Source organism: Schistocerca serialis, chromosome 9, assembly GCF_023864345.2.
Source record: "Schistocerca serialis cubense isolate TAMUIC-IGC-003099 chromosome 9, iqSchSeri2.2, whole genome shotgun sequence".
Taxonomy (NCBI): Eukaryota; Metazoa; Arthropoda; class Insecta; order Orthoptera; family Acrididae; genus Schistocerca; species Schistocerca serialis.
The window spans coordinates 445,278,202-445,301,429 of NC_064646.1; the positions used below are offsets into that span (position 1 = coordinate 445,278,202).

At 52.9% G+C, this 23,228-nt stretch overlaps 63 non-coding genes across 63 annotated transcripts; 30 read left to right on the forward strand and 33 right to left on the reverse strand.

Moving 5' to 3' along the window:
- Window positions 1-231: 231 nt before the first annotated feature.
- On the reverse strand, window positions 232-303 carry Trnad-guc (transfer RNA aspartic acid (anticodon GUC)). Its single transcript has one exon. It is a non-coding gene; the product is annotated as a tRNA-Asp (tRNA).
- A 107-nt stretch (window positions 304-410) lies between these two features.
- On the reverse strand, window positions 411-502 carry Trnai-uau (transfer RNA isoleucine (anticodon UAU)). The gene is given in 2 exon segments: window positions 411-446; window positions 465-502. It is a non-coding gene; the product is annotated as a tRNA-Ile (tRNA).
- Window positions 503-880: 378 nt separating this feature from the next.
- Window positions 881-953, forward strand: Trnar-acg (transfer RNA arginine (anticodon ACG)). Its single transcript has one exon. It is a non-coding gene; the product is annotated as a tRNA-Arg (tRNA).
- A 287-nt stretch (window positions 954-1,240) lies between these two features.
- On the forward strand, window positions 1,241-1,312 carry Trnam-cau (transfer RNA methionine (anticodon CAU)). Its single transcript has one exon. It is a non-coding gene; the product is annotated as a tRNA-Met (tRNA).
- A 424-nt stretch (window positions 1,313-1,736) lies between these two features.
- Window positions 1,737-1,808, reverse strand: Trnad-guc (transfer RNA aspartic acid (anticodon GUC)). Its single transcript has one exon. It is a non-coding gene; the product is annotated as a tRNA-Asp (tRNA).
- A 107-nt stretch (window positions 1,809-1,915) lies between these two features.
- On the reverse strand, window positions 1,916-2,007 carry Trnai-uau (transfer RNA isoleucine (anticodon UAU)). The gene is given in 2 exon segments: window positions 1,916-1,951; window positions 1,970-2,007. It is a non-coding gene; the product is annotated as a tRNA-Ile (tRNA).
- Window positions 2,008-2,385: 378 nt separating this feature from the next.
- Trnar-acg (transfer RNA arginine (anticodon ACG)) lies at window positions 2,386-2,458 on the forward strand. Its single transcript has one exon. It is a non-coding gene; the product is annotated as a tRNA-Arg (tRNA).
- A 287-nt stretch (window positions 2,459-2,745) lies between these two features.
- Window positions 2,746-2,817, forward strand: Trnam-cau (transfer RNA methionine (anticodon CAU)). The gene has a single exon. It is a non-coding gene; the product is annotated as a tRNA-Met (tRNA).
- A 424-nt stretch (window positions 2,818-3,241) lies between these two features.
- Window positions 3,242-3,313, reverse strand: Trnad-guc (transfer RNA aspartic acid (anticodon GUC)). Its single transcript has one exon. It is a non-coding gene; the product is annotated as a tRNA-Asp (tRNA).
- Window positions 3,314-3,420: 107 nt separating this feature from the next.
- Trnai-uau (transfer RNA isoleucine (anticodon UAU)) lies at window positions 3,421-3,512 on the reverse strand. Its single transcript is given in 2 exon segments — window positions 3,421-3,456; window positions 3,475-3,512. It is a non-coding gene; the product is annotated as a tRNA-Ile (tRNA).
- A 378-nt stretch (window positions 3,513-3,890) lies between these two features.
- Window positions 3,891-3,963, forward strand: Trnar-acg (transfer RNA arginine (anticodon ACG)). The gene has a single exon. It is a non-coding gene; the product is annotated as a tRNA-Arg (tRNA).
- Window positions 3,964-4,250: 287 nt separating this feature from the next.
- Window positions 4,251-4,322, forward strand: Trnam-cau (transfer RNA methionine (anticodon CAU)). Its single transcript has one exon. It is a non-coding gene; the product is annotated as a tRNA-Met (tRNA).
- Window positions 4,323-4,746: 424 nt separating this feature from the next.
- Trnad-guc (transfer RNA aspartic acid (anticodon GUC)) lies at window positions 4,747-4,818 on the reverse strand. Its single transcript has one exon. It is a non-coding gene; the product is annotated as a tRNA-Asp (tRNA).
- Window positions 4,819-4,925: 107 nt separating this feature from the next.
- Window positions 4,926-5,017, reverse strand: Trnai-uau (transfer RNA isoleucine (anticodon UAU)). The gene is given in 2 exon segments: window positions 4,926-4,961; window positions 4,980-5,017. It is a non-coding gene; the product is annotated as a tRNA-Ile (tRNA).
- Window positions 5,018-5,395: 378 nt separating this feature from the next.
- Window positions 5,396-5,468, forward strand: Trnar-acg (transfer RNA arginine (anticodon ACG)). The gene has a single exon. It is a non-coding gene; the product is annotated as a tRNA-Arg (tRNA).
- Window positions 5,469-5,755: 287 nt separating this feature from the next.
- Trnam-cau (transfer RNA methionine (anticodon CAU)) lies at window positions 5,756-5,827 on the forward strand. Its single transcript has one exon. It is a non-coding gene; the product is annotated as a tRNA-Met (tRNA).
- Window positions 5,828-6,251: 424 nt separating this feature from the next.
- Window positions 6,252-6,323, reverse strand: Trnad-guc (transfer RNA aspartic acid (anticodon GUC)). Its single transcript has one exon. It is a non-coding gene; the product is annotated as a tRNA-Asp (tRNA).
- A 107-nt stretch (window positions 6,324-6,430) lies between these two features.
- Trnai-uau (transfer RNA isoleucine (anticodon UAU)) lies at window positions 6,431-6,522 on the reverse strand. The gene is given in 2 exon segments: window positions 6,431-6,466; window positions 6,485-6,522. It is a non-coding gene; the product is annotated as a tRNA-Ile (tRNA).
- A 378-nt stretch (window positions 6,523-6,900) lies between these two features.
- Window positions 6,901-6,973, forward strand: Trnar-acg (transfer RNA arginine (anticodon ACG)). The gene has a single exon. It is a non-coding gene; the product is annotated as a tRNA-Arg (tRNA).
- A 287-nt stretch (window positions 6,974-7,260) lies between these two features.
- Window positions 7,261-7,332, forward strand: Trnam-cau (transfer RNA methionine (anticodon CAU)). Its single transcript has one exon. It is a non-coding gene; the product is annotated as a tRNA-Met (tRNA).
- A 424-nt stretch (window positions 7,333-7,756) lies between these two features.
- Trnad-guc (transfer RNA aspartic acid (anticodon GUC)) lies at window positions 7,757-7,828 on the reverse strand. Its single transcript has one exon. It is a non-coding gene; the product is annotated as a tRNA-Asp (tRNA).
- Window positions 7,829-7,935: 107 nt separating this feature from the next.
- Window positions 7,936-8,027, reverse strand: Trnai-uau (transfer RNA isoleucine (anticodon UAU)). Its single transcript is given in 2 exon segments — window positions 7,936-7,971; window positions 7,990-8,027. It is a non-coding gene; the product is annotated as a tRNA-Ile (tRNA).
- Window positions 8,028-8,405: 378 nt separating this feature from the next.
- Trnar-acg (transfer RNA arginine (anticodon ACG)) lies at window positions 8,406-8,478 on the forward strand. The gene has a single exon. It is a non-coding gene; the product is annotated as a tRNA-Arg (tRNA).
- A 287-nt stretch (window positions 8,479-8,765) lies between these two features.
- On the forward strand, window positions 8,766-8,837 carry Trnam-cau (transfer RNA methionine (anticodon CAU)). The gene has a single exon. It is a non-coding gene; the product is annotated as a tRNA-Met (tRNA).
- Window positions 8,838-9,261: 424 nt separating this feature from the next.
- Trnad-guc (transfer RNA aspartic acid (anticodon GUC)) lies at window positions 9,262-9,333 on the reverse strand. The gene has a single exon. It is a non-coding gene; the product is annotated as a tRNA-Asp (tRNA).
- Window positions 9,334-9,440: 107 nt separating this feature from the next.
- On the reverse strand, window positions 9,441-9,532 carry Trnai-uau (transfer RNA isoleucine (anticodon UAU)). Its single transcript is given in 2 exon segments — window positions 9,441-9,476; window positions 9,495-9,532. It is a non-coding gene; the product is annotated as a tRNA-Ile (tRNA).
- Window positions 9,533-9,910: 378 nt separating this feature from the next.
- On the forward strand, window positions 9,911-9,983 carry Trnar-acg (transfer RNA arginine (anticodon ACG)). Its single transcript has one exon. It is a non-coding gene; the product is annotated as a tRNA-Arg (tRNA).
- A 287-nt stretch (window positions 9,984-10,270) lies between these two features.
- Trnam-cau (transfer RNA methionine (anticodon CAU)) lies at window positions 10,271-10,342 on the forward strand. The gene has a single exon. It is a non-coding gene; the product is annotated as a tRNA-Met (tRNA).
- Window positions 10,343-10,766: 424 nt separating this feature from the next.
- Trnad-guc (transfer RNA aspartic acid (anticodon GUC)) lies at window positions 10,767-10,838 on the reverse strand. Its single transcript has one exon. It is a non-coding gene; the product is annotated as a tRNA-Asp (tRNA).
- A 107-nt stretch (window positions 10,839-10,945) lies between these two features.
- On the reverse strand, window positions 10,946-11,037 carry Trnai-uau (transfer RNA isoleucine (anticodon UAU)). Its single transcript is given in 2 exon segments — window positions 10,946-10,981; window positions 11,000-11,037. It is a non-coding gene; the product is annotated as a tRNA-Ile (tRNA).
- Window positions 11,038-11,415: 378 nt separating this feature from the next.
- On the forward strand, window positions 11,416-11,488 carry Trnar-acg (transfer RNA arginine (anticodon ACG)). Its single transcript has one exon. It is a non-coding gene; the product is annotated as a tRNA-Arg (tRNA).
- Window positions 11,489-11,775: 287 nt separating this feature from the next.
- On the forward strand, window positions 11,776-11,847 carry Trnam-cau (transfer RNA methionine (anticodon CAU)). Its single transcript has one exon. It is a non-coding gene; the product is annotated as a tRNA-Met (tRNA).
- A 424-nt stretch (window positions 11,848-12,271) lies between these two features.
- On the reverse strand, window positions 12,272-12,343 carry Trnad-guc (transfer RNA aspartic acid (anticodon GUC)). The gene has a single exon. It is a non-coding gene; the product is annotated as a tRNA-Asp (tRNA).
- A 107-nt stretch (window positions 12,344-12,450) lies between these two features.
- Window positions 12,451-12,542, reverse strand: Trnai-uau (transfer RNA isoleucine (anticodon UAU)). Its single transcript is given in 2 exon segments — window positions 12,451-12,486; window positions 12,505-12,542. It is a non-coding gene; the product is annotated as a tRNA-Ile (tRNA).
- A 378-nt stretch (window positions 12,543-12,920) lies between these two features.
- On the forward strand, window positions 12,921-12,993 carry Trnar-acg (transfer RNA arginine (anticodon ACG)). The gene has a single exon. It is a non-coding gene; the product is annotated as a tRNA-Arg (tRNA).
- A 287-nt stretch (window positions 12,994-13,280) lies between these two features.
- Trnam-cau (transfer RNA methionine (anticodon CAU)) lies at window positions 13,281-13,352 on the forward strand. Its single transcript has one exon. It is a non-coding gene; the product is annotated as a tRNA-Met (tRNA).
- A 245-nt stretch (window positions 13,353-13,597) lies between these two features.
- On the reverse strand, window positions 13,598-13,669 carry Trnad-guc (transfer RNA aspartic acid (anticodon GUC)). Its single transcript has one exon. It is a non-coding gene; the product is annotated as a tRNA-Asp (tRNA).
- A 107-nt stretch (window positions 13,670-13,776) lies between these two features.
- On the reverse strand, window positions 13,777-13,848 carry Trnad-guc (transfer RNA aspartic acid (anticodon GUC)). The gene has a single exon. It is a non-coding gene; the product is annotated as a tRNA-Asp (tRNA).
- Window positions 13,849-13,955: 107 nt separating this feature from the next.
- Trnai-uau (transfer RNA isoleucine (anticodon UAU)) lies at window positions 13,956-14,047 on the reverse strand. Its single transcript is given in 2 exon segments — window positions 13,956-13,991; window positions 14,010-14,047. It is a non-coding gene; the product is annotated as a tRNA-Ile (tRNA).
- Window positions 14,048-14,425: 378 nt separating this feature from the next.
- On the forward strand, window positions 14,426-14,498 carry Trnar-acg (transfer RNA arginine (anticodon ACG)). Its single transcript has one exon. It is a non-coding gene; the product is annotated as a tRNA-Arg (tRNA).
- Window positions 14,499-14,785: 287 nt separating this feature from the next.
- Trnam-cau (transfer RNA methionine (anticodon CAU)) lies at window positions 14,786-14,857 on the forward strand. Its single transcript has one exon. It is a non-coding gene; the product is annotated as a tRNA-Met (tRNA).
- Window positions 14,858-15,281: 424 nt separating this feature from the next.
- Trnad-guc (transfer RNA aspartic acid (anticodon GUC)) lies at window positions 15,282-15,353 on the reverse strand. Its single transcript has one exon. It is a non-coding gene; the product is annotated as a tRNA-Asp (tRNA).
- Window positions 15,354-15,460: 107 nt separating this feature from the next.
- Trnai-uau (transfer RNA isoleucine (anticodon UAU)) lies at window positions 15,461-15,552 on the reverse strand. Its single transcript is given in 2 exon segments — window positions 15,461-15,496; window positions 15,515-15,552. It is a non-coding gene; the product is annotated as a tRNA-Ile (tRNA).
- A 378-nt stretch (window positions 15,553-15,930) lies between these two features.
- On the forward strand, window positions 15,931-16,003 carry Trnar-acg (transfer RNA arginine (anticodon ACG)). The gene has a single exon. It is a non-coding gene; the product is annotated as a tRNA-Arg (tRNA).
- A 287-nt stretch (window positions 16,004-16,290) lies between these two features.
- Window positions 16,291-16,362, forward strand: Trnam-cau (transfer RNA methionine (anticodon CAU)). Its single transcript has one exon. It is a non-coding gene; the product is annotated as a tRNA-Met (tRNA).
- A 424-nt stretch (window positions 16,363-16,786) lies between these two features.
- Trnad-guc (transfer RNA aspartic acid (anticodon GUC)) lies at window positions 16,787-16,858 on the reverse strand. Its single transcript has one exon. It is a non-coding gene; the product is annotated as a tRNA-Asp (tRNA).
- Window positions 16,859-16,965: 107 nt separating this feature from the next.
- Trnai-uau (transfer RNA isoleucine (anticodon UAU)) lies at window positions 16,966-17,057 on the reverse strand. Its single transcript is given in 2 exon segments — window positions 16,966-17,001; window positions 17,020-17,057. It is a non-coding gene; the product is annotated as a tRNA-Ile (tRNA).
- A 378-nt stretch (window positions 17,058-17,435) lies between these two features.
- Window positions 17,436-17,508, forward strand: Trnar-acg (transfer RNA arginine (anticodon ACG)). Its single transcript has one exon. It is a non-coding gene; the product is annotated as a tRNA-Arg (tRNA).
- A 287-nt stretch (window positions 17,509-17,795) lies between these two features.
- Trnam-cau (transfer RNA methionine (anticodon CAU)) lies at window positions 17,796-17,867 on the forward strand. Its single transcript has one exon. It is a non-coding gene; the product is annotated as a tRNA-Met (tRNA).
- A 424-nt stretch (window positions 17,868-18,291) lies between these two features.
- On the reverse strand, window positions 18,292-18,363 carry Trnad-guc (transfer RNA aspartic acid (anticodon GUC)). The gene has a single exon. It is a non-coding gene; the product is annotated as a tRNA-Asp (tRNA).
- Window positions 18,364-18,470: 107 nt separating this feature from the next.
- Trnai-uau (transfer RNA isoleucine (anticodon UAU)) lies at window positions 18,471-18,562 on the reverse strand. Its single transcript is given in 2 exon segments — window positions 18,471-18,506; window positions 18,525-18,562. It is a non-coding gene; the product is annotated as a tRNA-Ile (tRNA).
- Window positions 18,563-18,940: 378 nt separating this feature from the next.
- Trnar-acg (transfer RNA arginine (anticodon ACG)) lies at window positions 18,941-19,013 on the forward strand. Its single transcript has one exon. It is a non-coding gene; the product is annotated as a tRNA-Arg (tRNA).
- A 287-nt stretch (window positions 19,014-19,300) lies between these two features.
- On the forward strand, window positions 19,301-19,372 carry Trnam-cau (transfer RNA methionine (anticodon CAU)). The gene has a single exon. It is a non-coding gene; the product is annotated as a tRNA-Met (tRNA).
- Window positions 19,373-19,796: 424 nt separating this feature from the next.
- Trnad-guc (transfer RNA aspartic acid (anticodon GUC)) lies at window positions 19,797-19,868 on the reverse strand. Its single transcript has one exon. It is a non-coding gene; the product is annotated as a tRNA-Asp (tRNA).
- Window positions 19,869-19,975: 107 nt separating this feature from the next.
- On the reverse strand, window positions 19,976-20,067 carry Trnai-uau (transfer RNA isoleucine (anticodon UAU)). Its single transcript is given in 2 exon segments — window positions 19,976-20,011; window positions 20,030-20,067. It is a non-coding gene; the product is annotated as a tRNA-Ile (tRNA).
- A 378-nt stretch (window positions 20,068-20,445) lies between these two features.
- On the forward strand, window positions 20,446-20,518 carry Trnar-acg (transfer RNA arginine (anticodon ACG)). Its single transcript has one exon. It is a non-coding gene; the product is annotated as a tRNA-Arg (tRNA).
- A 287-nt stretch (window positions 20,519-20,805) lies between these two features.
- Window positions 20,806-20,877, forward strand: Trnam-cau (transfer RNA methionine (anticodon CAU)). Its single transcript has one exon. It is a non-coding gene; the product is annotated as a tRNA-Met (tRNA).
- Window positions 20,878-21,301: 424 nt separating this feature from the next.
- On the reverse strand, window positions 21,302-21,373 carry Trnad-guc (transfer RNA aspartic acid (anticodon GUC)). Its single transcript has one exon. It is a non-coding gene; the product is annotated as a tRNA-Asp (tRNA).
- A 107-nt stretch (window positions 21,374-21,480) lies between these two features.
- Window positions 21,481-21,572, reverse strand: Trnai-uau (transfer RNA isoleucine (anticodon UAU)). The gene is given in 2 exon segments: window positions 21,481-21,516; window positions 21,535-21,572. It is a non-coding gene; the product is annotated as a tRNA-Ile (tRNA).
- Window positions 21,573-21,950: 378 nt separating this feature from the next.
- On the forward strand, window positions 21,951-22,023 carry Trnar-acg (transfer RNA arginine (anticodon ACG)). Its single transcript has one exon. It is a non-coding gene; the product is annotated as a tRNA-Arg (tRNA).
- Window positions 22,024-22,310: 287 nt separating this feature from the next.
- Trnam-cau (transfer RNA methionine (anticodon CAU)) lies at window positions 22,311-22,382 on the forward strand. The gene has a single exon. It is a non-coding gene; the product is annotated as a tRNA-Met (tRNA).
- A 424-nt stretch (window positions 22,383-22,806) lies between these two features.
- Trnad-guc (transfer RNA aspartic acid (anticodon GUC)) lies at window positions 22,807-22,878 on the reverse strand. The gene has a single exon. It is a non-coding gene; the product is annotated as a tRNA-Asp (tRNA).
- A 107-nt stretch (window positions 22,879-22,985) lies between these two features.
- Trnai-uau (transfer RNA isoleucine (anticodon UAU)) lies at window positions 22,986-23,077 on the reverse strand. Its single transcript is given in 2 exon segments — window positions 22,986-23,021; window positions 23,040-23,077. It is a non-coding gene; the product is annotated as a tRNA-Ile (tRNA).
- Between the last annotated feature and the right edge of the window lie 151 nt (window positions 23,078-23,228).

Genomic DNA, 23,228 nt, shown 5'->3' on the forward strand with positions numbered 1-23,228 from the left:
ACGACCCCCATACGCGCAACACTCGAACGGGTTTGTGAGATAAAAATCGCATCTCCCCGGCGGGGAATCTAACCCCGGTCTCCCGCGTGACCGGCGGCGATACTAACCACTATACTACCGAGGATGCGATGTAAACAGGTGCCTGTGTGCGAGAGATATGGTGCAAGTAGCCGCAAACGTCCTACACTAAGTTCGGAGAGTGAAAAAGCAGCAATTAAAAATCGGATGTGCCTCCCCGGCGGGGAATCGAACCCCGGTCTCCCGCGTGACAGGCGGGGATACTAACCACTATACTACCGAGGAAGACGCAGCTAGCGTCTCGAATGCACAATTATGTTACTCAAATAGCTGATACATCTCAAACCTAGCCTCCTGTTGCTGTCAGAGACAGCTGCTAAGAAATAAAAGTATGCCCCAGGTGAGGCTCGAACTCACAACCCCGGCATTGCTCACGGCTACTGCCTTATAAGTACCGTGCGCTAACCAATTGCGCCACTGGGGCTACGACACAGTGTTCTCAGTTAGCGGTACTCACTTTGCTGCAATCCAGTGGTGGCCACAGAAACATACGATCGCCACCTGATGCCATACTGCGACTTTGGCACCTGACTACCAATGCTTCGTGCTATTCTTGTTTCATATGCTACGCTTACATGCACATCAACCGGCTCTGGTCGTCGAGAAAACGCGGGAAAACGCGCGCCTTGCCTTCTGCTACCTGTCGAACAGCGAGAGCAGATGCGTGGCAAGCTCTAAGCTCTGCAGGCGCACTGCGGCCACGCAGCTGGACGAGAGGTACCTTCCTTGGGAGCTTGCTCAGCCATGGAGAACACGTTTCTTCGCCAATTGCACTTGCCTCGTAGAAAGAAATGCTGCCACTGGCCCTGTGGCGCAACGGATAACGCGTCTGACTACGGATCAGAAGATTCCAGGTTCGAATCCTGGCAGGGTCGGCATTTTGTTGGTTGCCGACGCGTAGCTGGGCAGTGGATTTCGTATGTCGACGCATCGTGGAGTGCTTTGTTACTCCTGTGCATCTCGCAGCTGCATGTCGAGTCAATCGTGGTAAATATCGCAGCCTGCAAGCGTCAGCGTAGCGTCAGTCGAGCAAAGTCGAGACAAGTCAAGCTGAGAGCTGTGGGAGATGATACGCAATTAAGTACAGGCGTGTGAAAGCGACGCAGACAACGCTTTCCAAGTGTCCCACGTCACGTGGCGAAGAGCCAGCGCAACCCCAGCCAGCAGAGTGGCGCAGTGGAAGCGTGCTGGGCCCATAACCCAGAGGTCCGTGGATCGAAACCACGCTCTGCTAAAATTATTTCTTTTGCAGACTGTGTCGAGCTCGATTATTACGCCCACAGCGTCGGCTGGGGTGCCTTGATTCAGCGTTAACAGCAAACCCAGTAATTCTGAAGTGTGAAGAATGCGAGAACCACTTCCTAAGATGTAGCATTTTTTAAGATTTTGCACCAACTACACTCCTTGATCGCAAAGTTAATGCTCTTACGACCCCCATACGCGCAACACTCGAACGGGTTTGTGAGATAAAAATCGCATCTCCCCGGCGGGGAATCTAACCCCGGTCTCCCGCGTGACCGGCGGCGATACTAACCACTATACTACCGAGGATGCGATGTAAACAGGTGCCTGTGTGCGAGAGATATGGTGCAAGTAGCCGCAAACGTCCTACACTAAGTTCGGAGAGTGAAAAAGCAGCAATTAAAAATCGGATGTGCCTCCCCGGCGGGGAATCGAACCCCGGTCTCCCGCGTGACAGGCGGGGATACTAACCACTATACTACCGAGGAAGACGCAGCTAGCGTCTCGAATGCACAATTATGTTACTCAAATAGCTGATACATCTCAAACCTAGCCTCCTGTTGCTGTCAGAGACAGCTGCTAAGAAATAAAAGTATGCCCCAGGTGAGGCTCGAACTCACAACCCCGGCATTGCTCACGGCTACTGCCTTATAAGTACCGTGCGCTAACCAATTGCGCCACTGGGGCTACGACACAGTGTTCTCAGTTAGCGGTACTCACTTTGCTGCAATCCAGTGGTGGCCACAGAAACATACGATCGCCACCTGATGCCATACTGCGACTTTGGCACCTGACTACCAATGCTTCGTGCTATTCTTGTTTCATATGCTACGCTTACATGCACATCAACCGGCTCTGGTCGTCGAGAAAACGCGGGAAAACGCGCGCCTTGCCTTCTGCTACCTGTCGAACAGCGAGAGCAGATGCGTGGCAAGCTCTAAGCTCTGCAGGCGCACTGCGGCCACGCAGCTGGACGAGAGGTACCTTCCTTGGGAGCTTGCTCAGCCATGGAGAACACGTTTCTTCGCCAATTGCACTTGCCTCGTAGAAAGAAATGCTGCCACTGGCCCTGTGGCGCAACGGATAACGCGTCTGACTACGGATCAGAAGATTCCAGGTTCGAATCCTGGCAGGGTCGGCATTTTGTTGGTTGCCGACGCGTAGCTGGGCAGTGGATTTCGTATGTCGACGCATCGTGGAGTGCTTTGTTACTCCTGTGCATCTCGCAGCTGCATGTCGAGTCAATCGTGGTAAATATCGCAGCCTGCAAGCGTCAGCGTAGCGTCAGTCGAGCAAAGTCGAGACAAGTCAAGCTGAGAGCTGTGGGAGATGATACGCAATTAAGTACAGGCGTGTGAAAGCGACGCAGACAACGCTTTCCAAGTGTCCCACGTCACGTGGCGAAGAGCCAGCGCAACCCCAGCCAGCAGAGTGGCGCAGTGGAAGCGTGCTGGGCCCATAACCCAGAGGTCCGTGGATCGAAACCACGCTCTGCTAAAATTATTTCTTTTGCAGACTGTGTCGAGCTCGATTATTACGCCCACAGCGTCGGCTGGGGTGCCTTGATTCAGCGTTAACAGCAAACCCAGTAATTCTGAAGTGTGAAGAATGCGAGAACCACTTCCTAAGATGTAGCATTTTTTAAGATTTTGCACCAACTACACTCCTTGATCGCAAAGTTAATGCTCTTACGACCCCCATACGCGCAACACTCGAACGGGTTTGTGAGATAAAAATCGCATCTCCCCGGCGGGGAATCTAACCCCGGTCTCCCGCGTGACCGGCGGCGATACTAACCACTATACTACCGAGGATGCGATGTAAACAGGTGCCTGTGTGCGAGAGATATGGTGCAAGTAGCCGCAAACGTCCTACACTAAGTTCGGAGAGTGAAAAAGCAGCAATTAAAAATCGGATGTGCCTCCCCGGCGGGGAATCGAACCCCGGTCTCCCGCGTGACAGGCGGGGATACTAACCACTATACTACCGAGGAAGACGCAGCTAGCGTCTCGAATGCACAATTATGTTACTCAAATAGCTGATACATCTCAAACCTAGCCTCCTGTTGCTGTCAGAGACAGCTGCTAAGAAATAAAAGTATGCCCCAGGTGAGGCTCGAACTCACAACCCCGGCATTGCTCACGGCTACTGCCTTATAAGTACCGTGCGCTAACCAATTGCGCCACTGGGGCTACGACACAGTGTTCTCAGTTAGCGGTACTCACTTTGCTGCAATCCAGTGGTGGCCACAGAAACATACGATCGCCACCTGATGCCATACTGCGACTTTGGCACCTGACTACCAATGCTTCGTGCTATTCTTGTTTCATATGCTACGCTTACATGCACATCAACCGGCTCTGGTCGTCGAGAAAACGCGGGAAAACGCGCGCCTTGCCTTCTGCTACCTGTCGAACAGCGAGAGCAGATGCGTGGCAAGCTCTAAGCTCTGCAGGCGCACTGCGGCCACGCAGCTGGACGAGAGGTACCTTCCTTGGGAGCTTGCTCAGCCATGGAGAACACGTTTCTTCGCCAATTGCACTTGCCTCGTAGAAAGAAATGCTGCCACTGGCCCTGTGGCGCAACGGATAACGCGTCTGACTACGGATCAGAAGATTCCAGGTTCGAATCCTGGCAGGGTCGGCATTTTGTTGGTTGCCGACGCGTAGCTGGGCAGTGGATTTCGTATGTCGACGCATCGTGGAGTGCTTTGTTACTCCTGTGCATCTCGCAGCTGCATGTCGAGTCAATCGTGGTAAATATCGCAGCCTGCAAGCGTCAGCGTAGCGTCAGTCGAGCAAAGTCGAGACAAGTCAAGCTGAGAGCTGTGGGAGATGATACGCAATTAAGTACAGGCGTGTGAAAGCGACGCAGACAACGCTTTCCAAGTGTCCCACGTCACGTGGCGAAGAGCCAGCGCAACCCCAGCCAGCAGAGTGGCGCAGTGGAAGCGTGCTGGGCCCATAACCCAGAGGTCCGTGGATCGAAACCACGCTCTGCTAAAATTATTTCTTTTGCAGACTGTGTCGAGCTCGATTATTACGCCCACAGCGTCGGCTGGGGTGCCTTGATTCAGCGTTAACAGCAAACCCAGTAATTCTGAAGTGTGAAGAATGCGAGAACCACTTCCTAAGATGTAGCATTTTTTAAGATTTTGCACCAACTACACTCCTTGATCGCAAAGTTAATGCTCTTACGACCCCCATACGCGCAACACTCGAACAGGTTTGTGAGATAAAAATCGCATCTCCCCGGCGGGGAATCGAACCCCGGTCTCCCGCGTGACCGGCGGCGATACTAACCACTATACTACCGAGGATGCGATGTAAACAGGTGCCTGTGTGCGAGAGATATGGTGCAAGTAGCCGCAAACGTCCTACACTAAGTTCGGAGAGTGAAAAAGCAGCAACTAAAAATCGGATGTGCCTCCCCGGCGGGGAATCGAACCCCGGTCTCTCGCGTGACAGGCGGGGATACTAACCACTACACTACCGAGGAAGACGCAGCTAGCGTCTCGAATGCACAATTATGTTACTCAAATAGCTGATACATCTCAAACCTAGCCTCCTGTTGCTGTCAGAGACAGCTGCTAAGAAATAAAAGTATGCCCCAGGTGAGGCTCGAACTCACAACCCCGGCATTGCTCACGGCTACTGCCTTATAAGTACCGTGCGCTAACCAATTGCGCCACTGGGGCTACGACACAGTGTTCTCAGTTAGCGGTATTCACTTTGCTGCAAACCAGTGGTGGCCACAGAAACATACGATCGCCACCTGATGCCATACTGCGACTTTGGCACCTGACTACCAATGCTTCGTGCTATTCTTGTTTCATATGCTACGCTTACATGCACATCAACCGGCTCTGGTCGTCGAGAAAACGCGGGAAAACGCGCGCCTTGCCTTCTGCTACCTGTCGAACAGCGAGAGCAGATGCGTGGCAAGCTCTAAGCTCTGCAGGCGCACTGCGGCCACGCAGCTGGACGAGAGGTACCTTCCTTGGGAGCTTGCTCAGCCATGGAGAACACGTTTCTTCGCCAATTGCACTTGCCTCGTAGAAAGAAATGCTGCCACTGGCCCTGTGGCGCAACGGATAACGCGTCTGACTACGGATCAGAAGATTCCAGGTTCGAATCCTGGCAGGGTCGGCATTTTGTTGGTTGCCGACGCGTAGCTGGGCAGTGGATTTCGTATGTCGACGCATCGTGGAGTGCTTTGTTACTCCTGTGCATCTCGCAGCTGCATGTCGAGTCAATCGTGGTAAATATCGCAGCCTGCAAGCGTCAGCGTAGCGTCAGTCGAGCAAAGTCGAGACAAGTCAAGCTGAGAGCTGTGGGAGATGATACGCAATTAAGTACAGGCGTGTGAAAGCGACGCAGACAACGCTTTCCAAGTGTCCCACGTCACGTGGCGAAGAGCCAGCGCAACCCCAGCCAGCAGAGTGGCGCAGTGGAAGCGTGCTGGGCCCATAACCCAGAGGTCCGTGGATCGAAACCACGCTCTGCTAAAATTATTTCTTTTGCAGACTGTGTCGAGCTCGATTATTACGCCCACAGCGTCGGCTGGGGTGCCTTGATTCAGCGTTAACAGCAAACCCAGTAATTCTGAAGTGTGAAGAATGCGAGAACCACTTCCTAAGATGTAGCATTTTTTAAGATTTTGCACCAACTACACTCCTTGATCGCAAAGTTAATGCTCTTACGACCCCCATACGCGCAACACTCGAACAGGTTTGTGAGATAAAAATCGCATCTCCCCGGCGGGGAATCGAACCCCGGTCTCCCGCGTGACCGGCGGCGATACTAACCACTATACTACCGAGGATGCGATGTAAACAGGTGCCTGTGTGCGAGAGATATGGTGCAAGTAGCCGCAAACGTCCTACACTAAGTTCGGAGAGTGAAAAAGCAGCAATTAAAAATCGGATGTGCCTCCCCGGCGGGGAATCGAACCCCGGTCTCTCGCGTGACAGGCGGGGATACTAACCACTACACTACCGAGGAAGACGCAGCTAGCGTCTCGAATGCACAATTATGTTACTCAAATAGCTGATACATCTCAAACCTAGCCTCCTGTTGCTGTCAGAGACAGCTGCTAAGAAATAAAAGTATGCCCCAGGTGAGGCTCGAACTCACAACCCCGGCATTGCTCACGGCTACTGCCTTATAAGTACCGTGCGCTAACCAATTGCGCCACTGGGGCTACGACACAGTGTTCTCAGTTAGCGGTATTCACTTTGCTGCAAACCAGTGGTGGCCACAGAAACATACGATCGCCACCTGATGCCATACTGCGACTTTGGCACCTGACTACCAATGCTTCGTGCTATTCTTGTTTCATATGCTACGCTTACATGCACATCAACCGGCTCTGGTCGTCGAGAAAACGCGGGAAAACGCGCGCCTTGCCTTCTGCTACCTGTCGAACAGCGAGAGCAGATGCGTGGCAAGCTCTAAGCTCTGCAGGCGCACTGCGGCCACGCAGCTGGACGAGAGGTACCTTCCTTGGGAGCTTGCTCAGCCATGGAGAACACGTTTCTTCGCCAATTGCACTTGCCTCGTAGAAAGAAATGCTGCCACTGGCCCTGTGGCGCAACGGATAACGCGTCTGACTACGGATCAGAAGATTCCAGGTTCGAATCCTGGCAGGGTCGGCATTTTGTTGGTTGCCGACGCGTAGCTGGGCAGTGGATTTCGTATGTCGACGCATCGTGGAGTGCTTTGTTACTCCTGTGCATCTCGCAGCTGCATGTCGAGTCAATCGTGGTAAATATCGCAGCCTGCAAGCGTCAGCGTAGCGTCAGTCGAGCAAAGTCGAGACAAGTCAAGCTGAGAGCTGTGGGAGATGATACGCAATTAAGTACAGGCGTGTGAAAGCGACGCAGACAACGCTTTCCAAGTGTCCCACGTCACGTGGCGAAGAGCCAGCGCAACCCCAGCCAGCAGAGTGGCGCAGTGGAAGCGTGCTGGGCCCATAACCCAGAGGTCCGTGGATCGAAACCACGCTCTGCTAAAATTATTTCTTTTGCAGACTGTGTCGAGCTCGATTATTACGCCCACAGCGTCGGCTGGGGTGCCTTGATTCAGCGTTAACAGCAAACCCAGTAATTCTGAAGTGTGAAGAATGCGAGAACCACTTCCTAAGATGTAGCATTTTTTAAGATTTTGCACCAACTACACTCCTTGATCGCAAAGTTAATGCTCTTACGACCCCCATACGCGCAACACTCGAACAGGTTTGTGAGATAAAAATCGCATCTCCCCGGCGGGGAATCGAACCCCGGTCTCCCGCGTGACCGGCGGCGATACTAACCACTATACTACCGAGGATGCGATGTAAACAGGTGCCTGTGTGCGAGAGATATGGTGCAAGTAGCCGCAAACGTCCTACACTAAGTTCGGAGAGTGAAAAAGCAGCAATTAAAAATCGGATGTGCCTCCCCGGCGGGGAATCGAACCCCGGTCTCTCGCGTGACAGGCGGGGATACTAACCACTACACTACCGAGGAAGACGCAGCTAGCGTCTCGAATGCACAATTATGTTACTCAAATAGCTGATACATCTCAAACCTAGCCTCCTGTTGCTGTCAGAGACAGCTGCTAAGAAATAAAAGTATGCCCCAGGTGAGGCTCGAACTCACAACCCCGGCATTGCTCACGGCTACTGCCTTATAAGTACCGTGCGCTAACCAATTGCGCCACTGGGGCTACGACACAGTGTTCTCAGTTAGCGGTATTCACTTTGCTGCAAACCAGTGGTGGCCACAGAAACATACGATCGCCACCTGATGCCATACTGCGACTTTGGCACCTGACTACCAATGCTTCGTGCTATTCTTGTTTCATATGCTACGCTTACATGCACATCAACCGGCTCTGGTCGTCGAGAAAACGCGGGAAAACGCGCGCCTTGCCTTCTGCTACCTGTCGAACAGCGAGAGCAGATGCGTGGCAAGCTCTAAGCTCTGCAGGCGCACTGCGGCCACGCAGCTGGACGAGAGGTACCTTCCTTGGGAGCTTGCTCAGCCATGGAGAACACGTTTCTTCGCCAATTGCACTTGCCTCGTAGAAAGAAATGCTGCCACTGGCCCTGTGGCGCAACGGATAACGCGTCTGACTACGGATCAGAAGATTCCAGGTTCGAATCCTGGCAGGGTCGGCATTTTGTTGGTTGCCGACGCGTAGCTGGGCAGTGGATTTCGTATGTCGACGCATCGTGGAGTGCTTTGTTACTCCTGTGCATCTCGCAGCTGCATGTCGAGTCAATCGTGGTAAATATCGCAGCCTGCAAGCGTCAGCGTAGCGTCAGTCGAGCAAAGTCGAGACAAGTCAAGCTGAGAGCTGTGGGAGATGATACGCAATTAAGTACAGGCGTGTGAAAGCGACGCAGACAACGCTTTCCAAGTGTCCCACGTCACGTGGCGAAGAGCCAGCGCAACCCCAGCCAGCAGAGTGGCGCAGTGGAAGCGTGCTGGGCCCATAACCCAGAGGTCCGTGGATCGAAACCACGCTCTGCTAAAATTATTTCTTTTGCAGACTGTGTCGAGCTCGATTATTACGCCCACAGCGTCGGCTGGGGTGCCTTGATTCAGCGTTAACAGCAAACCCAGTAATTCTGAAGTGTGAAGAATGCGAGAACCACTTCCTAAGATGTAGCATTTTTTAAGATTTTGCACCAACTACACTCCTTGATCGCAAAGTTAATGCTCTTACGACCCCCATACGCGCAACACTCGAACAGGTTTGTGAGATAAAAATCGCATCTCCCCGGCGGGGAATCGAACCCCGGTCTCCCGCGTGACCGGCGGCGATACTAACCACTATACTACCGAGGATGCGATGTAAACAGGTGCCTGTGTGCGAGAGATATGGTGCAAGTAGCCGCAAACGTCCTACACTAAGTTCGGAGAGTGAAAAAGCAGCAATTAAAAATCGGATGTGCCTCCCCGGCGGGGAATCGAACCCCGGTCTCTCGCGTGACAGGCGGGGATACTAACCACTACACTACCGAGGAAGACGCAGCTAGCGTCTCGAATGCACAATTATGTTACTCAAATAGCTGATACATCTCAAACCTAGCCTCCTGTTGCTGTCAGAGACAGCTGCTAAGAAATAAAAGTATGCCCCAGGTGAGGCTCGAACTCACAACCCCGGCATTGCTCACGGCTACTGCCTTATAAGTACCGTGTGCTAACCAATTGCGCCACTGGGGCTACGACACAGTGTTCTCAGTTAGCGGTATTCACTTTGCTGCAAACCAGTGGTGGCCACAGAAACATACGATCGCCACCTGATGCCATACTGCGACTTTGGCACCTGACTACCAATGCTTCGTGCTATTCTTGTTTCATATGCTACGCTTACATGCACATCAACCGGCTCTGGTCGTCGAGAAAACGCGGGAAAACGCGCGCCTTGCCTTCTGCTACCTGTCGAACAGCGAGAGCAGATGCGTGGCAAGCTCTAAGCTCTGCAGGCGCACTGCGGCCACGCAGCTGGACGAGAGGTACCTTCCTTGGGAGCTTGCTCAGCCATGGAGAACACGTTTCTTCGCCAATTGCACTTGCCTCGTAGAAAGAAATGCTGCCACTGGCCCTGTGGCGCAACGGATAACGCGTCTGACTACGGATCAGAAGATTCCAGGTTCGAATCCTGGCAGGGTCGGCATTTTGTTGGTTGCCGACGCGTAGCTGGGCAGTGGATTTCGTATGTCGACGCATCGTGGAGTGCTTTGTTACTCCTGTGCATCTCGCAGCTGCATGTCGAGTCAATCGTGGTAAATATCGCAGCCTGCAAGCGTCAGCGTAGCGTCAGTCGAGCAAAGTCGAGACAAGTCAAGCTGAGAGCTGTGGGAGATGATACGCAATTAAGTACAGGCGTGTGAAAGCGACGCAGACAACGCTTTCCAAGTGTCCCACGTCACGTGGCGAAGAGCCAGCGCAACCCCAGCCAGCAGAGTGGCGCAGTGGAAGCGTGCTGGGCCCATAACCCAGAGGTCCGTGGATCGAAACCACGCTCTGCTAAAATTATTTCTTTTGCAGACTGTGTCGAGCTCGATTATTACGCCCACAGCGTCGGCTGGGGTGCCTTGATTCAGCGTTAACAGCAAACCCAGTAATTCTGAAGTGTGAAGAATGCGAGAACCACTTCCTAAGATGTAGCATTTTTTAAGATTTTGCACCAACTACACTCCTTGATCGCAAAGTTAATGCTCTTACGACCCCCATACGCGCAACACTCGAACAGGTTTGTGAGATAAAAATCGCATCTCCCCGGCGGGGAATCGAACCCCGGTCTCCCGCGTGACCGGCGGCGATACTAACCACTATACTACCGAGGATGCGATGTAAACAGGTGCCTGTGTGCGAGAGATATGGTGCAAGTAGCCGCAAACGTCCTACACTAAGTTCGGAGAGTGAAAAAGCAGCAATTAAAAATCGGATGTGCCTCCCCGGCGGGGAATCGAACCCCGGTCTCTCGCGTGACAGGCGGGGATACTAACCACTACACTACCGAGGAAGACGCAGCTAGCGTCTCGAATGCACAATTATGTTACTCAAATAGCTGATACATCTCAAACCTAGCCTCCTGTTGCTGTCAGAGACAGCTGCTAAGAAATAAAAGTATGCCCCAGGTGAGGCTCGAACTCACAACCCCGGCATTGCTCACGGCTACTGCCTTATAAGTACCGTGCGCTAACCAATTGCGCCACTGGGGCTACGACACAGTGTTCTCAGTTAGCGGTATTCACTTTGCTGCAAACCAGTGGTGGCCACAGAAACATACGATCGCCACCTGATGCCATACTGCGACTTTGGCACCTGACTACCAATGCTTCGTGCTATTCTTGTTTCATATGCTACGCTTACATGCACATCAACCGGCTCTGGTCGTCGAGAAAACGCGGGAAAACGCGCGCCTTGCCTTCTGCTACCTGTCGAACAGCGAGAGCAGATGCGTGGCAAGCTCTAAGCTCTGCAGGCGCACTGCGGCCACGCAGCTGGACGAGAGGTACCTTCCTTGGGAGCTTGCTCAGCCATGGAGAACACGTTTCTTCGCCAATTGCACTTGCCTCGTAGAAAGAAATGCTGCCACTGGCCCTGTGGCGCAACGGATAACGCGTCTGACTACGGATCAGAAGATTCCAGGTTCGAATCCTGGCAGGGTCGGCATTTTGTTGGTTGCCGACGCGTAGCTGGGCAGTGGATTTCGTATGTCGACGCATCGTGGAGTGCTTTGTTACTCCTGTGCATCTCGCAGCTGCATGTCGAGTCAATCGTGGTAAATATCGCAGCCTGCAAGCGTCAGCGTAGCGTCAGTCGAGCAAAGTCGAGACAAGTCAAGCTGAGAGCTGTGGGAGATGATACGCAATTAAGTACAGGCGTGTGAAAGCGACGCAGACAACGCTTTCCAAGTGTCCCACGTCACGTGGCGAAGAGCCAGCGCAACCCCAGCCAGCAGAGTGGCGCAGTGGAAGCGTGCTGGGCCCATAACCCAGAGGTCCGTGGATCGAAACCACGCTCTGCTAAAATTATTTCTTTTGCAGACTGTGTCGAGCTCGATTATTACGCCCACAGCGTCGGCTGGGGTGCCTTGATTCAGCGTTAACAGCAAACCCAGTAATTCTGAAGTGTGAAGAATGCGAGAACCACTTCCTAAGATGTAGCATTTTTTAAGATTTTGCACCAACTACACTCCTTGATCGCAAAGTTAATGCTCTTACGACCCCCATACGCGCAACACTCGAACGGGTTTGTGAGATAAAAATCGCATCTCCCCGGCGGGGAATCTAACCCCGGTCTCCCGCGTGACCGGCGGCGATACTAACCACTATACTACCGAGGATGCGATGTAAACAGGTGCCTGTGTGCGAGAGATATGGTGCAAGTAGCCGCAAACGTCCTACACTAAGTTCGGAGAGTGAAAAAGCAGCAATTAAAAATCGGATGTGCCTCCCCGGCGGGGAATCGAACCCCGGTCTCCCGCGTGACAGGCGGGGATACTAACCACTATACTACCGAGGAAGACGCAGCTAGCGTCTCGAATGCACAATTATGTTACTCAAATAGCTGATACATCTCAAACCTAGCCTCCTGTTGCTGTCAGAGACAGCTGCTAAGAAATAAAAGTATGCCCCAGGTGAGGCTCGAACTCACAACCCCGGCATTGCTCACGGCTACTGCCTTATAAGTACCGTGCGCTAACCAATTGCGCCACTGGGGCTACGACACAGTGTTTTCAGTTAGCGGTATTCACTTTGCTGCAAACCAGTGGTGGCCACAGAAACATACGATCGCCACCTGATGCCATACTGCGACTTTGGCACCTGACTACCAATGCTTCGTGCTATTCTTGTTTCATATGCTACGCTTACATGCACATCAACCGGCTCTGGTCGTCGAGAAAACGCGGGAAAACGCGCGCCTTGCCTTCTGCTACCTGTCGAACAGCGAGAGCAGATGCGTGGCAAGCTCTAAGCTCTGCAGGCGCACTGCGGCCACGCAGCTGGACGAGAGGTACCTTCCTTGGGAGCTTGCTCAGCCATGGAGAACACGTTTCTTCGCCAATTGCACTTGCCTCGTAGAAAGAAATGCTGCCACTGGCCCTGTGGCGCAACGGATAACGCGTCTGACTACGGATCAGAAGATTCCAGGTTCGAATCCTGGCAGGGTCGGCATTTTGTTGGTTGCCGACGCGTAGCTGGGCAGTGGATTTCGTATGTCGACGCATCGTGGAGTGCTTTGTTACTCCTGTGCATCTCGCAGCTGCATGTCGAGTCAATCGTGGTAAATATCGCAGCCTGCAAGCGTCAGCGTAGCGTCAGTCGAGCAAAGTCGAGACAAGTCAAGCTGAGAGCTGTGGGAGATGATACGCAATTAAGTACAGGCGTGTGAAAGCGACGCAGACAACGCTTTCCAAGTGTCCCACGTCACGTGGCGAAGAGCCAGCGCAACCCCAGCCAGCAGAGTGGCGCAGTGGAAGCGTGCTGGGCCCATAACCCAGAGGTCCGTGGATCGAAACCACGCTCTGCTAAAATTATTTCTTTTGCAGACTGTGTCGAGCTCGATTATTACGCCCACAGCGTCGGCTGGGGTGCCTTGATTCAGCGTTAACAGCAAACCCAGTAATTCTGAAGTGTGAAGAATGCGAGAACCACTTCCTAAGATGTAGCATTTTTTAAGATTTTGCACCAACTACACTCCTTGATCGCAAAGTTAATGCTCTTACGACCCCCATACGCGCAACACTCGAACGGGTTTGTGAGATAAAAATCGCATCTCCCCGGCGGGGAATCGAACCCCGGTCTCCCGCGTGACAGGCGGGGATACTAACCACTATACTACCGAGGATGCGATGTAAACAGGTGCCTGTGTGCGAGAGATATGGTGCAAGTAGCCGCAAACGTCCTACACTAAGTTCGGCGAGTGATAGAGCAGCAATTAAAAATCGGATGTGCCTCCCCGGCGGGGAATCGAACCCCGGTCTCCCGCGTGACAGGCGGGGATACTAACCACTATACTACCGAGGAAGACGCAGCTAGCGTCTCGAATGCACAATTATGTTACTCAAATAGCTGATACATCTCAAACCTAGCCTTCTGTTGCTGTCAGAGACAGCTGCTAAGAAATAAAAGTATGCCCCAGGTGAGGCTCGAACTCACAACCCCGGCATTGCTCACGGCTACTGCCTTATAAGTACCGTGCGCTAACCAATTGCGCCACTGGGGCTACGACACAGTGTTCTCAGTTAGCGGTATTCACTTTGCTGCAAACCAGTGGTGGCCACAGAAACATACGATCGCCACCTGATGCCATACTGCGACTTTGGCACCTGACTACCAATGCTTCGTGCTATTCTTGTTTCATATGCTACGCTTACATGCACATCAACCGGCTCTGGTCGTCGAGAAAACGCGGGAAAACGCGCGCCTTGCCTTCTGCTACCTGTCGAACAGCGAGAGCAGATGCGTGGCAAGCTCTAAGCTCTGCAGGCGCACTGCGGCCACGCAGCTGGACGAGAGGTACCTTCCTTGGGAGCTTGCTCAGCCATGGAGAACACGTTTCTTCGCCAATTGCACTTGCCTCGTAGAAAGAAATGCTGCCACTGGCCCTGTGGCGCAACGGATAACGCGTCTGACTACGGATCAGAAGATTCCAGGTTCGAATCCTGGCAGGGTCGGCATTTTGTTGGTTGCCGACGCGTAGCTGGGCAGTGGATTTCGTATGTCGACGCATCGTGGAGTGCTTTGTTACTCCTGTGCATCTCGCAGCTGCATGTCGAGTCAATCGTGGTAAATATCGCAGCCTGCAAGCGTCAGCGTAGCGTCAGTCGAGCAAAGTCGAGACAAGTCAAGCTGAGAGCTGTGGGAGATGATACGCAATTAAGTACAGGCGTGTGAAAGCGACGCAGACAACGCTTTCCAAGTGTCCCACGTCACGTGGCGAAGAGCCAGCGCAACCCCAGCCAGCAGAGTGGCGCAGTGGAAGCGTGCTGGGCCCATAACCCAGAGGTCCGTGGATCGAAACCACGCTCTGCTAAAATTATTTCTTTTGCAGACTGTGTCGAGCTCGATTATTACGCCCACAGCGTCGGCTGGGGTGCCTTGATTCAGCGTTAACAGCAAACCCAGTAATTCTGAAGTGTGAAGAATGCGAGAACCACTTCCTAAGATGTAGCATTTTTTAAGATTTTGCACCAACTACACTCCTTGATCGCAAAGTTAATGCTCTTACGACCCCCATACGCGCAACACTCGAACGGGTTTGTGAGATAAAAATCGCATCTCCCCGGCGGGGAATCGAACCCCTGTCTCCCGCGTGACCGGCGGCGATACTAACCACTATACTACCGAGGATGCGATGTAAACAGGTGCCTGTGTGCGAGAGATATGGTGCAAGTAGCCGCAAACGTCCTACACTAAGTTCGGAGAGTGAAAAAGCAGCAATTAAAAATCGGATGTGCCTCCCCGGCGGGGAATCGAACCCCGGTCTCCCGCGTGACAGGCGGGGATACTAACCACTATACTACCGAGGAAGACGCAGCTAGCGTCTCGAATGCACAATTATGTTACTCAAATAGCTGATACATCTCAAACCTAGCCTCCTGTTGCTGTCAGAGACAGCTGCTAAGAAATAAAAGTATGCCCCAGGTGAGGCTCGAACTCACAACCCCGGCATTGCTCACGGCTACTGCCTTATAAGTACCGTGCGCTAACCAATTGCGCCACTGGGGCTACGACACAGTGTTCTCAGTTAGCGGTATTCACTTTGCTGCAAACCAGTGGTGGCCACAGAAACATACGATCGCCACCTGATGCCATACTGCGACTTTGGCACCTGACTACCAATGCTTCGTGCTATTCTTGTTTCATATGCTACGCTTACATGCACATCAACCGGCTCTGGTCGTCGAGAAAACGCGGGAAAACGCGCGCCTTGCCTTCTGCTACCTGTCGAACAGCGAGAGCAGATGCGTGGCAAGCTCTAAGCTCTGCAGGCGCACTGCGGCCACGCAGCTGGACGAGAGGTACCTTCCTTGGGAGCTTGCTCAGCCATGGAGAACACGTTTCTTCGCCAATTGCACTTGCCTCGTAGAAAGAAATGCTGCCACTGGCCCTGTGGCGCAACGGATAACGCGTCTGACTACGGATCAGAAGATTCCAGGTTCGAATCCTGGCAGGGTCGGCATTTTGTTGGTTGCCGACGCGTAGCTGGGCAGTGGATTTCGTATGTCGACGCATCGTGGAGTGCTTTGTTACTCCTGTGCATCTCGCAGCTGCATGTCGAGTCAATCGTGGTAAATATCGCAGCCTGCAAGCGTCAGCGTAGCGTCAGTCGAGCAAAGTCGAGACAAGTCAAGCTGAGAGCTGTGGGAGATGATACGCAATTAAGTACAGGCGTGTGAAAGCGACGCAGACAACGCTTTCCAAGTGTCCCACGTCACGTGGCGAAGAGCCAGCGCAACCCCAGCCAGCAGAGTGGCGCAGTGGAAGCGTGCTGGGCCCATAACCCAGAGGTCCGTGGATCGAAACCACGCTCTGCTAAAATTATTTCTTTTGCAGACTGTGTCGAGCTCGATTATTACGCCCACAGCGTCGGCTGGGGTGCCTTGATTCAGCGTTAACAGCAAACCCAGTAATTCTGAAGTGTGAAGAATGCGAGAACCACTTCCTAAGATGTAGCATTTTTTAAGATTTTGCACCAACTACACTCCTTGATCGCAAAGTTAATGCTCTTACGACCCCCATACGCGCAACACTCGAACGGGTTTGTGAGATAAAAATCGCATCTCCCCGGCGGGGAATCGAACCCCGGTCTCCCGCGTGACCGGCGGCGATACTAACCACTATACTACCGAGGATGCGATGTAAACAGGTGCCTGTGTGCGAGAGATATGGTGCAAGTAGCCGCAAACGTCCTACACTAAGTTCGGAGAGTGAAAAAGCAGCAATTAAAAATCGGATGTGCCTCCCCGGCGGGGAATCGAACCCCGGTCTCCCGCGTGACAGGCGGGGATACTAACCACTATACTACCGAGGAAGACGCAGCTAGCGTCTCGAATGCACAATTATGTTACTCAAATAGCTGATACATCTCAAACCTAGCCTCCTGTTGCTGTCAGAGACAGCTGCTAAGAAATAAAAGTATGCCCCAGGTGAGGCTCGAACTCACAACCCCGGCATTGCTCACGGCTACTGCCTTATAAGTACCGTGCGCTAACCAATTGCGCCACTGGGGCTACGACACAGTGTTCTCAGTTAGCGGTATTCACTTTGCTGCAAACCAGTGGTGGCCACAGAAACATACGATCGCCACCTGATGCCATACTGCGACTTTGGCACCTGACTACCAATGCTTCGTGCTATTCTTGTTTCATATGCTACGCTTACATGCACATCAACCGGCTCTGGTCGTCGAGAAAACGCGGGAAAACGCGCGCCTTGCCTTCTGCTACCTGTCGAACAGCGAGAGCAGATGCGTGGCAAGCTCTAAGCTCTGCAGGCGCACTGCGGCCACGCAGCTGGACGAGAGGTACCTTCCTTGGGAGCTTGCTCAGCCATGGAGAACACGTTTCTTCGCCAATTGCACTTGCCTCGTAGAAAGAAATGCTGCCACTGGCCCTGTGGCGCAACGGATAACGCGTCTGACTACGGATCAGAAGATTCCAGGTTCGAATCCTGGCAGGGTCGGCATTTTGTTGGTTGCCGACGCGTAGCTGGGCAGTGGATTTCGTATGTCGACGCATCGTGGAGTGCTTTGTTACTCCTGTGCATCTCGCAGCTGCATGTCGAGTCAATCGTGGTAAATATCGCAGCCTGCAAGCGTCAGCGTAGCGTCAGTCGAGCAAAGTCGAGACAAGTCAAGCTGAGAGCTGTGGGAGATGATACGCAATTAAGTACAGGCGTGTGAAAGCGACGCAGACAACGCTTTCCAAGTGTCCCACGTCACGTGGCGAAGAGCCAGCGCAACCCCAGCCAGCAGAGTGGCGCAGTGGAAGCGTGCTGGGCCCATAACCCAGAGGTCCGTGGATCGAAACCACGCTCTGCTAAAATTATTTCTTTTGCAGACTGTGTCGAGCTCGATTATTACGCCCACAGCGTCGGCTGGGGTGCCTTGATTCAGCGTTAACAGCAAACCCAGTAATTCTGAAGTGTGAAGAATGCGAGAACCACTTCCTAAGATGTAGCATTTTTTAAGATTTTGCACCAACTACACTCCTTGATCGCAAAGTTAATGCTCTTACGACCCCCATACGCGCAACACTCGAACGGGTTTGTGAGATAAAAATCGCATCTCCCCGGCGGGGAATCGAACCCCTGTCTCCCGCGTGACCGGCGGCGATACTAACCACTATACTACCGAGGATGCGATGTAAACAGGTGCCTGTGTGCGAGAGATATGGTGCAAGTAGCCGCAAACGTCCTACACTAAGTTCGGAGAGTGAAAAAGCAGCAATTAAAAATCGGATGTGCCTCCCCGGCGGGGAATCGAACCCCGGTCTCCCGCGTGACAGGCGGGGATACTAACCACTATACTACCGAGGAAGACGCAGCTAGCGTCTCGAATGCACAATTATGTTACTCAAATAGCTGATACATCTCAAACCTAGCCTCCTGTTGCTGTCAGAGACAGCTGCTAAGAAATAAAAGTATGCCCCAGGTGAGGCTCGAACTCACAACCCCGGCATTGCTCACGGCTACTGCCTTATAAGTACCGTGCGCTAACCAATTGCGCCACTGGGGCTACGACACAGTGTTCTCAGTTAGCGGTATTCACTTTGCTGCAAACCAGTGGTGGCCACAGAAACATACGATCGCCACCTGATGCCATACTGCGACTTTGGCACCTGACTACCAATGCTTCGTGCTATTCTTGTTTCATATGCTACGCTTACATGCACATCAACCGGCTCTGGTCGTCGAGAAAACGCGGGAAAACGCGCGCCTTGCCTTCTGCTACCTGTCGAACAGCGAGAGCAGATGCGTGGCAAGCTCTAAGCTCTGCAGGCGCACTGCGGCCACGCAGCTGGACGAGAGGTACCTTCCTTGGGAGCTTGCTCAGCCATGGAGAACACGTTTCTTCGCCAATTGCACTTGCCTCGTAGAAAGAAATGCTGCCACTGGCCCTGTGGCGCAACGGATAACGCGTCTGACTACGGATCAGAAGATTCCAGGTTCGAATCCTGGCAGGGTCGGCATTTTGTTGGTTGCCGACGCGTAGCTGGGCAGTGGATTTCGTATGTCGACGCATCGTGGAGTGCTTTGTTACTCCTGTGCATCTCGCAGCTGCATGTCGAGTCAATCGTGGTAAATATCGCAGCCTGCAAGCGTCAGCGTAGCGTCAGTCGAGCAAAGTCGAGACAAGTCAAGCTGAGAGCTGTGGGAGATGATACGCAATTAAGTACAGGCGTGTGAAAGCGACGCAGACAACGCTTTCCAAGTGTCCCACGTCACGTGGCGAAGAGCCAGCGCAACCCCAGCCAGCAGAGTGGCGCAGTGGAAGCGTGCTGGGCCCATAACCCAGAGGTCCGTGGATCGAAACCACGCTCTGCTAAAATTATTTCTTTTGCAGACTGTGTCGAGCTCGATTATTACGCCCACAGCGTCGGCTGGGGTGCCTTGATTCAGCGTTAACAGCAAACCCAGTAATTCTGAAGTGTGAAGAATGCGAGAACCACTTCCTAAGATGTAGCATTTTTTAAGATTTTGCACCAACTACACTCCTTGATCGCAAAGTTAATGCTCTTACGACCCCCATACGCGCAACACTCGAACGGGTTTGTGAGATAAAAATCGCATCTCCCCGGCGGGGAATCGAACCCCGGTCTCCCGCGTGACCGGCGGCGATACTAACCACTATACTACCGAGGATGCGATGTAAACAGGTGCCTGTGTGCGAGAGATATGGTGCAAGTAGCCGCAAACGTCCTACACTAAGTTCGGAGAGTGAAAAAGCAGCAATTAAAAATCGGATGTGCCTCCCCGGCGGGGAATCGAACCCCGGTCTCCCGCGTGACAGGCGGGGATACTAACCACTATACTACCGAGGAAGACGCAGCTAGCGTCTCGAATGCACAATTATGTTACTCAAATAGCTGATACATCTCAAACCTAGCCTCCTGTTGCTGTCAGAGACAGCTGCTAAGAAATAAAAGTATGCCCCAGGTGAGGCTCGAACTCACAACCCCGGCATTGCTCACGGCTACTGCCTTATAAGTACCGTGCGCTAACCAATTGCGCCACTGGGGCTACGACACAGTGTTCTCAGTTAGCGGTATTCACTTTGCTGCAAACCAGTGGTGGCCACAGAAACATACGATCGCCACCTGATGCCATACTGCGACTTTGGCACCTGACTACCAATGCTTCGTGCTATTCTTGTTTCATATGCTACGCTTACATGCACATCAACCGGCTCTGGTCGTCGAGAAAACGCGGGAAAACGCGCGCCTTGCCTTCTGCTACCTGTCGAACAGCGAGAGCAGATGCGTGGCAAGCTCTAAGCTCTGCAGGCGCACTGCGGCCACGCAGCTGGACGAGAGGTACCTTCCTTGGGAGCTTGCTCAGCCATGGAGAACACGTTTCTTCGCCAATTGCACTTGCCTCGTAGAAAGAAATGCTGCCACTGGCCCTGTGGCGCAACGGATAACGCGTCTGACTACGGATCAGAAGATTCCAGGTTCGAATCCTGGCAGGGTCGGCATTTTGTTGGTTGCCGACGCGTAGCTGGGCAGTGGATTTCGTATGTCGACGCATCGTGGAGTGCTTTGTTACTCCTGTGCATCTCGCAGCTGCATGTCGAGTCAATCGTGGTAAATATCGCAGCCTGCAAGCGTCAGCGTAGCGTCAGTCGAGCAAAGTCGAGACAAGTCAAGCTGAGAGCTGTGGGAGATGATACGCAATTAAGTACAGGCGTGTGAAAGCGACGCAGACAACGCTTTCCAAGTGTCCCACGTCACGTGGCGAAGAGCCAGCGCAACCCCAGCCAGCAGAGTGGCGCAGTGGAAGCGTGCTGGGCCCATAACCCAGAGGTCCGTGGATCGAAACCACGCTCTGCTAAAATTATTTCTTTTGCAGACTGTGTCGAGCTCGATTATTACGCCCACAGCGTCGGCTGGGGTGCCTTGATTCAGCGTTAACAGCAAACCCAGTAATTCTGAAGTGTGAAGAATGCGAGAACCACTTCCTAAGATGTAGCATTTTTTAAGATTTTGCACCAACTACACTCCTTGATCGCAAAGTTAATGCTCTTACGACCCCCATACGCGCAACACTCGAACAGGTTTGTGAGATAAAAATCGCATCTCCCCGGCGGGGAATCGAACCCCGGTCTCCCGCGTGACCGGCGGCGATACTAACCACTATACTACCGAGGATGCGATGTAAACAGGTGCCTGTGTGCGAGAGATATGTTGCAAGTAGCCGCAAACGTCCTACACTAAGTTCGGAGAGTGAAAAAGCAGCAATTAAGAATCGGATGTGCCTCCCCGGCGGGGAATCGAACCCCGGTCTCCCGCATGACAGGCGGGGATACTAACCACTATACTACCGAGGAAGACGCAGCTAGCGTCTCGAATGCACAATTATGTTACTCAAATAGCTGATACATCTCAAACCTAGCCTCCTGTTGCTGTCAGAGACAGCTGCTAAGAAATAAGAGTATGCCCCAGGTGAGGCTCGAACTCACAACCCCGGCATTGCTCACGGCTACTGCCTTATAAGTACCGTGCGCTAACCAATTGCGCCACTGGGGCTACGACACAGTGTTCTCAGTTAGCGGTATTCACTTTGCTGCAAACCAGTGGTGGCCACAGAAACATACGATCGCCACCTGATGCCATACTGCGACTTTGGCACCTGACTACCAATGCTTCGTGCTATTCTTGTTTCATATGCTACGCTTACATGCACATCAACCGGCTCTGGTCGTCGAGAAAACGCGGGAAAACGCGCGCCTTGCCTTCTGCTACCTGTCGAACAGCGAGAGCAGATGCGTGGCAAGCTCTAAGCTCTGCAGGCGCACTGCGGCCACGCAGCTGGACGAGAGGTACCTTCCTTGGGAGCTTGCTCAGCCATGGAGAACACGTTTCTTCGCCAATTGCACTTGCCTCGTAGAAAGAAATGCTGCCACTGGCCCTGTGGCGCAACGGATAACGCGTCTGACTACGGATCAGAAGATTCCAGGTTCGAATCCTGGCAGGGTCGGCATTTTGTTGGTTGCCGACGCGTAGCTGGGCAGTGGATTTCGTATGTCGACGCATCGTGGAGTGCTTTGTTACTCCTGTGCATCTCGCAGCTGCATGTCGAGTCAATCGTGGTAAATATCGCAGCCTGCAAGCGTCAGCGTAGCGTCAGTCGAGCAAAGTCGAGACAAGTCAAGCTGAGAGCTGTGGGAGATGATACGCAATTAAGTACAGGCGTGTGAAAGCGACGCAGACAACGCTTTCCAAGTGTCCCACGTCACGTGGCGAAGAGCCAGCGCAACCCCAGCCAGCAGAGTGGCGCAGTGGAAGCGTGCTGGGCCCATAACCCAGAGGTCCGTGGATCGAAACCACGCTCTGCTAAAATTATTTCTTTTGCAGACTGTGTCGAGCTCGATTATTACGCCCACAGCGTCGGCTGGGGTGCCTTGATTCAGCGTTAACAGCAAACCCAGTAATTCTGAAGTGTGAAGAATGCGAGAACCACTTCCTAAGATGTAGCATTTTTTAAGATTTTGCACCAACTACACTCCTTGATCGCAAAGTTAATGCTCTTACGACCCCCATACGCGCAACACTCGAACAGGTTTGTGAGATAAAAATCGCATCTCCCCGGCGGGGAATCGAACCCCGGTCTCCCGCGTGACCGGCGGCGATACTAACCACTATACTACCGAGGATGCGATGTAAACAGGTGCCTGTGTGCGAGAGATATGGTGCAAGTAGCCGCAAACGTCCTACACTAAGTTCGGAGAGTGAAAAAGCAGCAATTAAAAATCGGATGTGCCTCCCCGGCGGGGAATCGAACCCCGGTCTCCCGCGTGACAGGCGGGGATACTAACCACTATACTACCGAGGAAGACGCAGCTAGCGTCTCGAATGCACAATTATGTTACTCAAATAGCTGATACATCTCAAACCTAGCCTCCTGTTGCTGTCAGAGACAGCTGCTAAGAAATAAAAGTATGCCCCAGGTGAGGCTCGAACTCACAACCCCGGCATTGCTCACGGCTACTGCCTTATAAGTACCGTGCGCTAACCAATTGCGCCACTGGGGCTACGACACAGTGTTCTCAGTTAGCGGTATTCACTTTGCTGCAAACCAGTGGTGGCCACAGAAACATACGATCGCCACCTGATGCCATACTGCGACTTTGGCACCTGACTACCAATGCTTCGTGCTATTCTTGTTTCATATGCTACGCTTAC